Below are 13,669 nucleotides of genomic sequence, written 5' to 3'. Positions count from 1 at the left end.
TCCATATTTCTATTTATGTTTCTTGTTTGTTCCGTCTTCTTTTTTTTCTTTTTCGCCTATTCATATCTCGTATATAGAGTTGCTATTTGTATTTCTACTCTAGTTATGCTTCTCCTCATCTCTTCTTGTTTCTGTCCTTTTTCTTCCTTGCTTCTTAATTCTAATGGCCAATGTTCATAATATTAAAATTATTTCTCTTAACATGAAAGGTTTGCGTCACACAGTTAAGCGCACGAAAATTTTAGATTTTTTAGGTAGATGCAAAGCTGATATTTGTTTTCTTCAGGAAACTCATGTTGATGATCAGATATTACAGTATATGAGTAACAAGCATTGGAAATGCAATAGGTCTCGCATTAGGAAAGTTTGAGCAATTGGTATTGTAAATGACACTTTTTTTATTTATGTGTTGGTTTTGAAAATAGCAAAAGTAATAGCTTTGTCAGTTACAATGTCAATAGTTTTAACTTTTGCAAATGTGACACCTATAGCATTTGTAATGCAATGTGTGTTGTATTTACGTGACTTAGATGTATTGATATTGCAAATAACAATGGCTTTTAATTTTGTAAATAATTAATACTTAAATAAAATCTATTGTAATTTATAATGGCAATAGCTTAAACGTTTGTAAATAACTTTTGTGAAGATTTTGTTCAGTGTATTTATTTTTTTATTTTTTTGAGAACCTTTATTGTCACTTAAAGTAAATACAAGCATGGGCCTACAACCTCCCCGGCCGGCCGCTAGTCAAGTCGTAAGTACAGCAAATCAATATAGAAAAAGACAGCAGCCCGAAAATCGGGGTCTAATAAGTGTCCAGGATATAACTTGTATTCAAGCGTACTGCGTAAGATTTAGGATTCGAGAAGGTTCATTTTACAATAAAGAAAAAGAATCAATGCCATACGGTCATACATGGTCCTACAATAGCAAGCATGAAGCAGGAAATCCGCAAACCGTGCAAATACGTTTGAAGTATTGGGGGTAAGGCATACAAGGCAGGATAAATGTAAAAACAAACACGTTTCATAGCGAGCTGTACCCCACCCCTCAAAACGAAACATACTGTAGGAAACATGAATAAAGACGACACCAAAAAGGAAGAAAGACAAAGGGCCATAGAAACAAAGAAAGGACAAATTAACAAACCCCATCCCCCTACCCCCCACCCTGCACCCCTGCAGAAGGCTACGGCCTATCCCCCCCCAGCAGCGTGCCTGTCACCCTAAATAAGAGACCCGAAATATAGAAGAAGAGAAAAAGAAGAAAAAGAGGAAAAAATGTGGGGAAGGGCCGCAAGATCAGAATAGCCACGGAAAACAGTAATCACCAATAGCACAATCAATAACATCCCCGCAGAGTGTCCCCCAAATCACCGTCAGCCAACAATAAGGTCCACCGTGTCCCAGACGGTCTCACCCCTGGCCTTTCCTATCAGTAGTACCAACATACATCCACTTATCAATCGGCATACAGAGCAGCGTGGAGGGTCCGAGTGATCCGGGCGGACCGGATACTGTTGTTACTCCTTGGGACTTCAGCCACCAAAACCCAGCCAAAGATGTATGGCGGAAATCCGTCTGTGTCAATATCGACCCCAAAAACATCCTCCAATCCGAACACAGTCTCACCAACCAGGGAGAGAGAGTCACACCTTCCGGTAAGCGCCGAAACACCGCCGGGGCAGTCCAAACCATAGATCAACGCTGTTGCCCCAGCCACCAAATAGAGAAGTGCGCCGACAAGTCACTCACATGTACAACAGAACTGTCCAAAGCGATCTCATGAACCGGGTCTTCCAGCGTCTCCATGAACATAGGCGTAGCTGGAGCACTCATCACTGACGCAGAGGCGGGCACATCGGCGCCCCCCAGAGATCGAGCCATGCCCGCGTGGATCGGCGGGACAACAATGGCGGCCATCCTTCTTCCCAGATCCAGGGCGTCCTGGATCAGGGTCAAATGCAGGGTTGTTAGCGCAGCCAGGATATCTCTGGACGTGGGTTCCTTCTCGTGTCGCCATACCCCAGGACTCTCCCACACAGTAGCTTCTCTGCCTGGGTGTGGTGTGCATAAGAGGGCGCCATCTGGCATCTTAGTTGATCCGGCCTCGTCCTTCTCCACCTCACCTCGGGACCGGGCCCCACACCAGGGGGCAACAGGAGGAACCACGAGGATCCCGAAAGTCAAGGCAGGCTTCCCAGCGGAGGGTCACCGAAGGGCTAAACAAAATCTCTGCCGCTCCCTGGGAGACGCCCGTCGATTCCGGGAGAAGTCAATAATCATGCCCGGACACAACACTGGAAAGGGGGCCAAGTATCGTGCATTCCCCTCCATCCTACTGTTTCGCACATCCCACACGGCACTCCGCTAGATGGACTGGGTCGGTACTGTCACCATCGGCCCAACAGATCTCCGGTTTCCTCCGGCCGACTCCTCACCTCCACCAGAGGCCGCTGTTGTTGCATTCGCGGCCGGCGACTCTCCACACTCGACACCCCGGTCCCGGCTCTGTGAAGGTCGCAAAACAGTCGGGGACATTTCCACGGGTCTGCCACACGTAAAAGCCTCAGGAGCAAACAGTCAGTGAAAGTTGTCCTTCGCCAACTTAAATATGTCGTTACGGCTTAGGATAGTTGCCAGGATATATGTGCGGGGTGAGAAGGCTCACGGAGCCGGGCGTCTATGCAGCCATCTCGGTCGCCATCTTGGCTCCTTGTTGTTCAGTGTATTTTATTGTGACGAAAATCCAAGAACATTGCATTTGCACCTACACACACACACAGCCACACACACACACACACACACATAGATGTGGTGGTGGTGGATCTGGGGGATATGGTGGTGGTGGATGTGGTGGTGGTGGATGTGGTGGTGATGGTGGTGGATGTGGGGGTGGATGTGGGGGTGGATGTGGTGGTGGATGTGGTGGTGGAGGTGGTGGTGGAGGTGGTGGTGGATGTGGTGGTGGTGGATGTGGTGGTGGATGTGGTGAAAGTGGTGGTGGATGTGGTGAAAGTGGTGGTGGATGTGGTGGTGGATGTGGTGGTGGATGTGGTGGTGGAAGTGATGGTGGTGGAAGTGATGGTCGTGGTGGATGCGGTGGTGGATGTGGTGGTGGATGTGGTGGTGGTGGATGCAGTGGTGGTGGATGCGGTGGTGGTGGTGGATGCGGTGCTGGTGGATGTGGTGGTGGTGGATGTGGTGGATGTGGTGGTGGTGGATGCGGTGGATGTGGTGGTGGATGTGGTGGTGGTGGGTGTGGTGGATGTGGTGGTGGATGTGGTGGTGGATGCGGTGGTGGTGCATGTGGTGGATGTGGTGGTGGTGGATGTGGTGGTGGATGTGGCTGGGGATGTCATGGTGGATGTGGAGGTGATGGTGGATGTGGGGGATGTGGTGGTGGATGCGGTGGTGGTGGTGGATGTGGTGGATGTGGTGGATGTGGTGGTGGATGTGGTGGATGTGGTGGTGGTGGATGCGGTGGAAGTGGTGGTGCATGTGGTGGTGGATGTCATGGTGGATGTGGAGGTGATGGAGGATGTGGTGGATGTGGTGGATGTGGTGGTGGATGCGGTGGTGGTGGTGGATGCGGTGGTGGTGGAAGTGGTGGTGGATGTGTTGGATGTGGTGGTGGATGTGGTGGTGGATGTGGTGGTGGATGTGGGTGTGGTGGATGTGGTGGTGGATGTGGTGGTGGTGGGTGTGGTGGATGTGGTGGTGGATGTGGCGGTGGATGTGGCTGTGGATGTCATGGTGGATGTGGAGGTGATGGTGGATGTGGTGTTGGATGTGGTGGTGATGGTTTATGTGGTGGTGGATGTGGTGGTGGATGCGGTGATGGATGCGGTGGATGTGGTGGTGGATGCAGTGGATGTGGTGGTGGATGCGGTGTTGGTGGTGGATGCGGTGGTGGTGGTGGATGGGGTGGTGGATGTGGCGGTGGATGTCATGGTGGATTTGGAGGTGATGGTGGATCTGGTGGTGGATGTGGTGGTGATGGTGGATGTGGTGGTGGATGTGGTGGTGGATGCAGTGGTGGATACGGTGGTGGATGCGGTGGATGTGGTTGTGGTGGATGCGGTGGATGTGGTGGTGGTGGATGCGGTGGATGTGGTGGTGGATGTGGTGGTGGATGTGGTGGTGATGGTGGATGTGGTGGTGGATGTGGTGGTGGATGTGGCATGACATTTTTATTATATACAGAGGGGTACTTATTTTGTACCAATCACTGACCGATGGTAATGTAAGGGTTGTAGATGGTGGGTTGCGCATGCCTTGTTTTCATTTCCATTATAATGACAATAATCCTTTCTTTGACCCTGTGCTCAATCAACGTGGACTGTATTATAGTGAATACGAGGGGCTTAGATAAAGAAATAGGAGAGGCGAGGAGGAAGGGAAACTGGGGTAAGGAACAAGCGACGGAGAAGAACAAAACTGAGGGCATTGCTGGGGGGAGGAGAAATGCGACATGGCGGGCAGGGGAGGGGGCGGAGCGGGGAGAGCGGCGATGAGGGTGTGAAGGTCTCACATGAGGGGGCGTGGTATCTTAAGTCGTGTTGCTTTGGGAGGCAAGATTAAAAATGTGTAAGCACATCTCTTTCGTAGGGAGTTAAACAAAGTTAAAACAACTGGCTCCAAAGGTTTTGCTTAAGTATGTGTGAAGTAATTAGCTGTCTGCCTCTGCTTTCTTCCATTGCACTGGCATCTAGGTGTTAGGCTCAGATGGCTTGAACAAAAGACGGGCTGATGGTCTTTTAAATCAGGCCTTTGTTTCTGCCCAGCTGGATGTTAAAATAAAGCCCCCTCCCTTCCACGCAGGTTAATACAGACAAATGCCGGCACTGCTGAATGATGTCTCAGCGTCCGAAAATGACACCAGAAGAAATTCAGCATGTTTTACTGAGCCAGAAATATCCGCCACATAACCCTTCTCTCCAACACTGTTTGGAATCGAACGGCTGATTTGTAAAATTACAAGTGGTCAGAGGGATAAATCTGACGGCAAAGAAGAAAAGGAACGCGAGGCTTAAGGAGATTAATGTAGGGATGGATTTGACAGAGGAAAACAGATATTTGAGAATATAAAATTTCAAAGCAATGTGTCACCCGGAGATGGGGACATTAGATCCACAGAGTAGGAGAGAAAAGAAATGGTTTACTTTTTTGCTTTGGGTTATTTTAGATTTGGGAATTTCGAGCATCATTTGCTTAATGTAAAATCGATTTTTAAAGTTTGGTCCGCAGCACCTAGTCAGGGGGTCCTTGAAAATTAAACAATATAAACTTGCTGATAAAACAAAAATGCACATAAATAGCCACATTGAAGGAAAAAAAAAACTCTATTTGGATGTTAAAATAAAGCCCCCTCCCTTCCACGCAGGTTAATACAGACAAATGCCGGCACTGCTGAATGATGTCCCAGCGTCCGAAAACGACACCAGAAGAAATTCAGCATGCTTTACTGAGCCAGAAATATCCGCCACATAACCCTTCTCTCCAACACTGTTTGGAATCGATCGGCTGATTTGTAAAATTACAAGTGGTCAGAGGGATAAATCTGACGGCAAAGAAGAAAAGGAACGCGAGGCTTAAGGAGATTACTGTAGGGATGGATTTGACAGAGAAAAACAGATATTTGAGATTATAACATTTCATAACCAATGTGTCACCCGGAGATGGGGACATTAGATCCACAGAGTAGGAGAGAAAAGAAATGGTTTACTTTTTTGCTTTGGGTTATTTTAGATTTGGGAATTTCGAGCATCATTTGCTTAATGTAAAATCGATTTTTTAAGTGGGGTCCGCAGCACCTACTCAGGGAGTCCTTGAAAATTAAACAATATAAACTTGCTGATAAAATAAAAATGCACATAAATAGCCACATTGAAGAAAAAAAACCTCTATAAATGAAACAAAATAAATGTGAAATTGCAGACAAAGAAATGAAGCTTGCAACTTGGCATGCTTGAGACGCGGCCGTGAAACTGAAAGTACGGCCGACCGGCCGTGAATAATTAGGGGGGGAGAAATGCGCTGGGAGGGCTGCCTTTGATGTGGTAATGCGAGGCAGGCAGGCAGGCCGCTGATGGCATTGTGCACGCGCTTTTTAGGGCTTGCGCTTGCGCAATGACCTAAAAAGCACATGCACTGCATGGGATCACCAGTGGGATCGCCAGTTAGGTAAACTCTCGATAAGCCCCTATATATCTCGCTCCCGCTCAATGCGCATGCGCATTGAGATAGTTCGCTCGACCTAATAAATTAAAGAAGATAAATGTGAAATTGCAGACAAAGAAATGAAGCTTGTAACTTGGCATGCTTGAGACGCGGCCGTGAAACTGAAAGTACGGCCGACCGGCCGTGAATAATTAGGGGGGGAGAAATGCGCTGGGAGGGCTGCCTTTGATGTGGTAATGCGAGGCAGGCAGGCAGGCGGCTGGTGGCATTGTGCACGCGCTTTTTAGGGCTTGCGCTTGCGCAATGACCTAAAAAGCACATGCACTGCATGGGATCGCCAGTGGAATCGCCAGTTAGGTAAACTCTCGATAAGCCCCTATATATCTCGCTCCCGCTCAATGCGCATGCGCATTGAGATAGGTCGCTCGACCTAAAAAGTGGGTAGACACTTTTGTATCTTCTCCTGCTAAAGGAAAAGAAAATGGGGTTGTAATTTTCTCCGCTAAAAGATTACACTGTCAGGTTTTAAGTAACATGTCAGACTCTGAAGGTAGATATATTGTAGCTAAAATTAAAATTCATGATTCTACTCTATTTTTGCTCAATTTTGTGGTCCTATGGCAGATGATCCTGCGTTTTGGTCCACTATCACTACTGAAGTTTTAAAATTAGGTAACGTTCCATTGATTGTTTTTTTTTTTTTTTTTTTTTTTTTTTAAAACCTTTATTGTGCACAAAAAGTAACAAATACGGACCCACAACCTACAGGTCGGGCACGATACAGTAAGCACAAAAGCAAATAGGACAAATTCCCAGCAGCACCAGGATTTATAGCAACAATCAAGAAATAGCCCTGCAAACGAGTACGTGTCACCAGGAAACAGGAGCATTAAAGGTTAGTTTTAAAAGTTATAACAAGAACTGAAACAGTAAGGAGAGAGATCAAGGAGTACTGAGTCCGAAACATTACGTCAGAACAGGAGGAAACAACAGCATAGTGTGGAAGCAAACCCATAAGCGAGCATCAAAAAACAACATGGCAAATCAGGGGCAAAGAACAAGAGCTGCGACTAGCAAATACGCGCCACGTAGCACGCCACCCTCTTCCACTGACCCGTCCCCCGGACCCAGAACAGAAACAGATAAAGAAAAGCGCAGAAAATAGATAAGGCCCATAGAAATGAACTGTATGAAATGAAAACCCACCCCCCACCCTACAACAAAGCGGAGGCTATGGCCTACCCCCCCCCGGCAGCGTGTCTGTCGCCCACTAAAGAACCCGAAATATAGAAAAAGAAAGAAAGAAACAGAAAAAGAATACCCTAATAACAGAGGAGGGCCGAATTCCAAAGCACCCGGACTCCCCGGCCGGTAAGTCTCTCCACCACCCAGAACTACAGGAGTAGAGCGACAATACGGAAAGAAGCAGGGAGAGACGTCAGAATTAGTGTAGCACGCGTCGAGGAAGCGTCCCAACCCGGGCCCCCCACCCGCCCATCAAGAACAAGAAAACAAACAGGATCACCCCTAACCCTGGCCAGATTTCAAGCGGCCATCCAAATACGACCCCGGATAGCACATCGCCCCACAGAGAACAAAGGGGTAAAATGGCCGCCCTCTACAAGAAGAAGGGCCCCCTGCACAAATAGTACAAACCCAGTCACCAAGCGTGGCACAGATCCAGTATATCGCCGCACCAAAATCCACCCAGTCCAGCATGAAACAGCAATAGAAACCCACAGCATCGCCATCCTGAGCAGCGTAGGAACACCATGGCGTCTCCAATCGAGCCGCAAACGAGGATAAGGGTCCACACAGGATAGGAAACAATGTAGCTTGCATGAAATACAGTGGCGGCAGTCCTGAAAAGAATCCAGTCACAGAGCGTTTCACCCGCTGAGAAGTACGCCGCAACAATGTCTCGATTGCAAGTCCAGGAGAAAGTTGATCAACCTCAGAAGGGGGTCCGGCTGGCGGGGCACTCCCCGATCCCAGAGCGACCGCGTCCAACTTCGCGCCAAGCGCACAGGAGCAATCGCGCCATTCTGCCCTCAAATCGGCCAGCGCTGCAAGGATGGAGGCGCGAGTGATGCAAGGCGGTCGAGCTAATGAATCGGCAGCGCGGAGTTCAGCGAGGTGTGCCGACCGCCACTTAGAGCCATGGAGGGCACCATCACTAGGGGCAGAGACGGAACCCAGTCGCGCCACTGAGGGGACGATCGCCATATTGTGCACCAACACAGGGGCAACTACACATAGGAATGGGTCCCAGGATAGGTAGCTGGGGTGCAGGCACAGGCAAAGTCCAGAACTCCCTTCAATAGTGTACAACAACGCATGCAGGACTCGGCATGGAGACCCGATCCTGCGTGGAACAAAGGCGAGCTGTAGCGGCCATTTCCTCCTCTCACCACACAATATAGCGCAGCTCACCACACACCGCCATGAAGGGAGGAAGCGACGAAGACCAGTGCCGGTCAAGCAGCTCCGTCACAGGAGGAATCGGCACGGTTACCGAACCGGCCAAAAATCGTAGCAGGGGACACAGGCTCAGCATCCGTCTGTGGGCTCCGAGAAGTTCTAGCCGTCTCCAGCAGAGCACATCCACCCGGGGCACAGGTCCAGGGCTCGGCACCGGTCGTCGAGGAAATCCGCATTTATCACCAGTAATCGGGCCGGGAAGAGCACCGGAGAAACGCCACCAGCGACAGCGCACCTCCCTCGTCTTTTCGCGGCCACCGCGCCTCAGGATAACAATCAGGATGAAGTTTTAGTAGAACAGGCTCGGGGAGCCGGGCAACTACACGTCCGTCTCCGCCGCCATCTTGGCTCCCGTTCCATTGATTGTTGGGGGTGACTTTAATGTTATTGCGGACCCGTTGTTGGATAGGTTATCTGCTACTAGATTTCGTCCTCCCAAAGTGTTCCATGCATTTAAATCCTTTATTCATACCACAAAATTAGCAAATATTTGGCGCTTACACTTCCCTACTGAAAACTGTTTTACCTTTTTTTCCAATCCTCATAATTCCCACTCTAGAATTGATTATTTTTTAATTTCCCCGTTCTTATTCAATCTGTAACTACCCCAGTCATTGGTACTATTGATATATCGGATCACGCTTTAATTTCTTTTATTTTAAATGTTTCTTCCACTTTCACTAAACAAAATAGATGGCGTATGAATACTGGTATTGTTCTCAATGAAAATCATAAACCGAAATTGTTACAGGCTATTCGAGACTACTTTTTGTTTAACCCAAAAGACTCTACTTCAGTAGTTAATAGATGGGGCGCTTTTAAAGCTTATATTAGAGGTACTACAATCTCTATTATGGCTCATGAGAATAAGCTGTTCAATACTAATGTCACACATCTAGAGAAGCAAATAGCAAAAATTGAGAGATTATTCATTACATCCAATGATCCCCAATACAAAGTCAAGCTACAAAAGCTTCAATATGAATTTAATGCTATCCTTAGTAAAAGAGCTGGGGTTCAACTTGCTAAATCTAATGCTCAGTTCCGTTTTAATTCCAACAGGTCTGGGAAACTCCTTGCAAACTACTTACGTATTAAAAGGGATAAAACACAGATTACCTCTATTCATGGTCCTCAAGGCAAGATTGCATTGTCCCATAATGATATTGTAGAATTCCTAAAGTTTTATTCCACCTTATATAATAAACCAGATTTTTGTGATAATTCATTAATTGATGCTTTTCTGAATGCTTGTGATTTCCCTCAAATTTTCCCTTCAGACAGACTTGGATTAGACTCGCCCATTACTAATGATGAAATCCTAAAGGCCATCAAATCGCTTTCCAAAAATAAGTCTCCGGGACCTGATGGTATCCCTGCTGAGTTTTATAAAGAATTTCAATCCCACCTTCTACCTTATATATTTCAACTTTTTTCATTTTTTGGTTCTTATGGAACCATTTCAGGCTCTTTTGCGGAAGCTCTAATTATTGTTCTTCCTAAGCCTGACAAGGATCCTACTTTAGTCTCTAATTATCAACCTATATCCTTAATAAATCAAGACTATAAATGATATGCTAAAATCCTTGCCACTAGATTAGCCCCTGTTCTTCACTCTATTATTCATCCTGATCAGTCAGGATTTATGAAAAACAGATACTCTGCTAACAACACGCAAACCTTGTTACATGTTATTGAGCAGAGCTCTAACCTTTTTGACCCTGCAGGAGTTATGGCTTTAGATGCAGAAAAAGCCTTTGATAAAATTCACTGGCAAATTTTATTTAGTACTTTATTATCATTTAATTTCGGTCCCTCTTTTATTCGCATGATTTCTGCCTTATACTATGCCCCCACTGCACGTTTATTTATCAATGGCCAAATTTCGTCTCAATTTCCCCTTTTTAGAGGTACACGACACAGTTGTTCACTTTCTCCACTTTTATTTCTATTGGGAATAGAGCCCTTCCTTAATTATATACGTAATTGTGATGATGTTCAAGGTATTACAATTAAAGATGTTACTATTAAAACTTTAGCATATGCAGATGATGTGTTATTGTTTATTAGTAATCCAATCTCCTCTGCCCCATGCTTATTAGACATTATTGCCAAATATTCGGTAGTTTCTGGATATAAACTCAATGTTACTAAAACTGCATTTTTCCCTCTAAATGTTTTTTGTACCTCTGATATGCTGCCTGTATCAGATATTATTTGGCAAAAAAGTAAACTTAAAAAACTGGGCATTCTATTTTCCTCGTCCTTATCATCAACATTAAAATTGAATAGTAACTTTATACTTGAATATGTTAAAAATAAGACTTCTAGATGGTCTTCCCTTCATCTTACCTGGTGGGGGAGAATGGAATCTATAAAAATGAATATTGCTCCAAAATTTTTTTACTCCCTTGCTATGATTCCCACTCAATTTCCTCAAATATTTTATAAAAACATTGATAAATTGTTATCCAAATTTCTTTGGAACAATAAACCACCTCGAATTGCGTACAAAAAATTGAAAATTCCTAAATGTCAGGCAGGTTTTGGCCTTCCTGATTTTTATCTTTATCATAAAGCTTTTATACTTAAACAAAGTTCCATATGGTTTACTGCTTCCCCGATAATTAAACCCCCTATTTGATTTGATATAGAAACATCTATTGTAGATCCTTTCCCTCTATCCTCCTTGTTAACTATGTCGCATAAGTCCACTATTGTACATCGCTCTTCCATAATCAAATTCTCAAGATTGATACTCAATGATTTAGACTCCAGTTTTGCTTTACCCCTAAGCTCTACTTTTGAATTATCTCTTTGGCATAGTGCCTTTATTAAACTAAATAGGAAGATAACTTTCTGGACTTCATGGATTAAGGCGGGTATATTCTCTCTTAAAGATGTATTTTGTGATGATGCCTTTATTCCCTTTGATCACCTTCAATTAAAATTTAAGTTACCTAATGCTGATTTGGGAAAATATCAATTGTTATGTAACTCAATTTTAGACTCTTTCCCGAATGGTATTCCTTCTACGCATACCACTGATTTGATCCGTTATCTTCATGCTGTTTCTGCATCCTCAAAGGTTGTTTCTATTTTGTATAAAAAATTTACTAATTCTATTGGTACCAATATTGATGGACTATCAACATTTTGGAACACTGAGCTTTCAATTTCTCTCTCTAATGACTCTTGGAAGGTTATTTGGCTCAATAGCATTTCTGGTTGGCTGCCGGTGTCTCTTTATCAAACAAATGCATATATTTTGTTTAATTCTTTATGGTCACCAATACGTTTGCATAATGCTAAACTATTACCATCAAATGTTTGTTGGTATTGTAATTCAAATCCTGGTTCACTACGTCACATGTTATTAGATTGCCCTATAATTTCAAAATTTTGGTCTGAAGTTTGGGACATGATATTGAAATTATTACCAATCCATGATGTTGTTTCTTATAAATTGTTAATTTGTAAATCAGTTGTACTTACACATTCCCTTCCTGATTGTGAAGCAAAATGGTTGAATTTTTTGATTTTGGCTGCCCTAAAATCAATCACTTTTTGTTGGAAAGATGCTACTTCTCTTTCTGTTGATGCTTGGTGGTCATGAATTATACTTACAAGAAGAGGTGCTCAACTATCATTGCAGGGAGTTAATCATAATTTGCTTTCTTTTCACTCTTTTTGGTCACCTATAGATTCTTACATGATGTTATAATTACTGCTTTTATTATTATTCTATTTCTAGTTTCCAATTGTTTAAAGTTTATATTGTTATGTTCATAGTAACTCTAAGTTTTATTTAATGTGATATAATATGTACCCTTCCCCCTCCCCTCTTTCCTTTCTCCTTCCTCCTCTACTCTCATTTTTCTTTCTCTCTGATTGACTGTTCTTTTATAATAATTTATTGATCCATTATTACCTCTTCATATTTTGTACTGCTCAATCGATTGGATTTTATTTCTATGTTATGCCTTTTTGTATTGTCTATTTATGTCATTCTTTGATGGAAAATTCAATAAAATTATTCTGAACTAAAAAAAAGAAAGACAAGCCATAGGAGTCATTCCATAATATAGGCAAAGCTACTGCAGATAAGAAAAAGCAACTGCTAGGGTGAGGAAACTATGTACAGCGTATAATGTACATGTATTTGTAAAGCACACGTTCAGCCTTTGGGCATCTTGACAATGAAATGATAGATGTCTATTGTTACACACCTCAATAGTACACATATTATCGACCTTAGAAGGATAAAAGGTTGAGTGGACTCACTGGGAATTAAACCTGGTACACTTAGGTCAAACATACATGCCTGGAGAGGAAGCATTAATCCACTGAGCAACCAGTCCTAGCCTAGAAGTACTAACCTACATAAATGCCTTGTCCTTGCTCACTTCCTTAGAAACCATGAGAAACTGTATTCAATTTATTCCATGTTACTGTAATGCTACTACTCCGTTTTGAATATGATATTGTCTTAATGTATGTACATTGACATGCACTGATACATTTTACTTTCAAAATTCAATTTCGTTTTGATACTAACTGAATGGGTACAGTAACCTTAACGTGACTGCTAAGTTCCATCCATTTCTGAAATGTGGAAGCCATGTTATTGTCTGTCATACGTTTGCACATTTTCCTATATATTGTTGCATATTTTTAAAATCTGGCAAAGCATAAAACAAGAAAGCTGATGAACTCAGCATTTATTTTCAGTTAACTCTACTTTCAAGGAATTTTCCTATTGTTTCTCACAAAAAGGTCCTCTAATCTGTTCACATTCAGGTTTTACTTAAAGTAGCAAATTGGATTACATGTTCTGCTTCCCTTCACTAGCACTGACGAAAAGTGTATACACATATGTGCTTGACATATAGCAATTTAGCATTATAAGCGCCAACATGATGGACAAAGGCCGGGATCGCCAGCTTGGCAGGTGCACAGTGAGGAGTCTCCGTCACCAATGCCTCAGCCAATGCTCCTGAGTC

Source organism: Lissotriton helveticus, chromosome 2_1 (assembly GCF_964261635.1).
Source record: "Lissotriton helveticus chromosome 2_1, aLisHel1.1, whole genome shotgun sequence".
In the NCBI taxonomy this organism is placed as follows: Eukaryota; Metazoa; Chordata; class Amphibia; order Caudata; family Salamandridae; genus Lissotriton; species Lissotriton helveticus.
Note: the sequence above shows the minus strand (reverse complement) of the source record.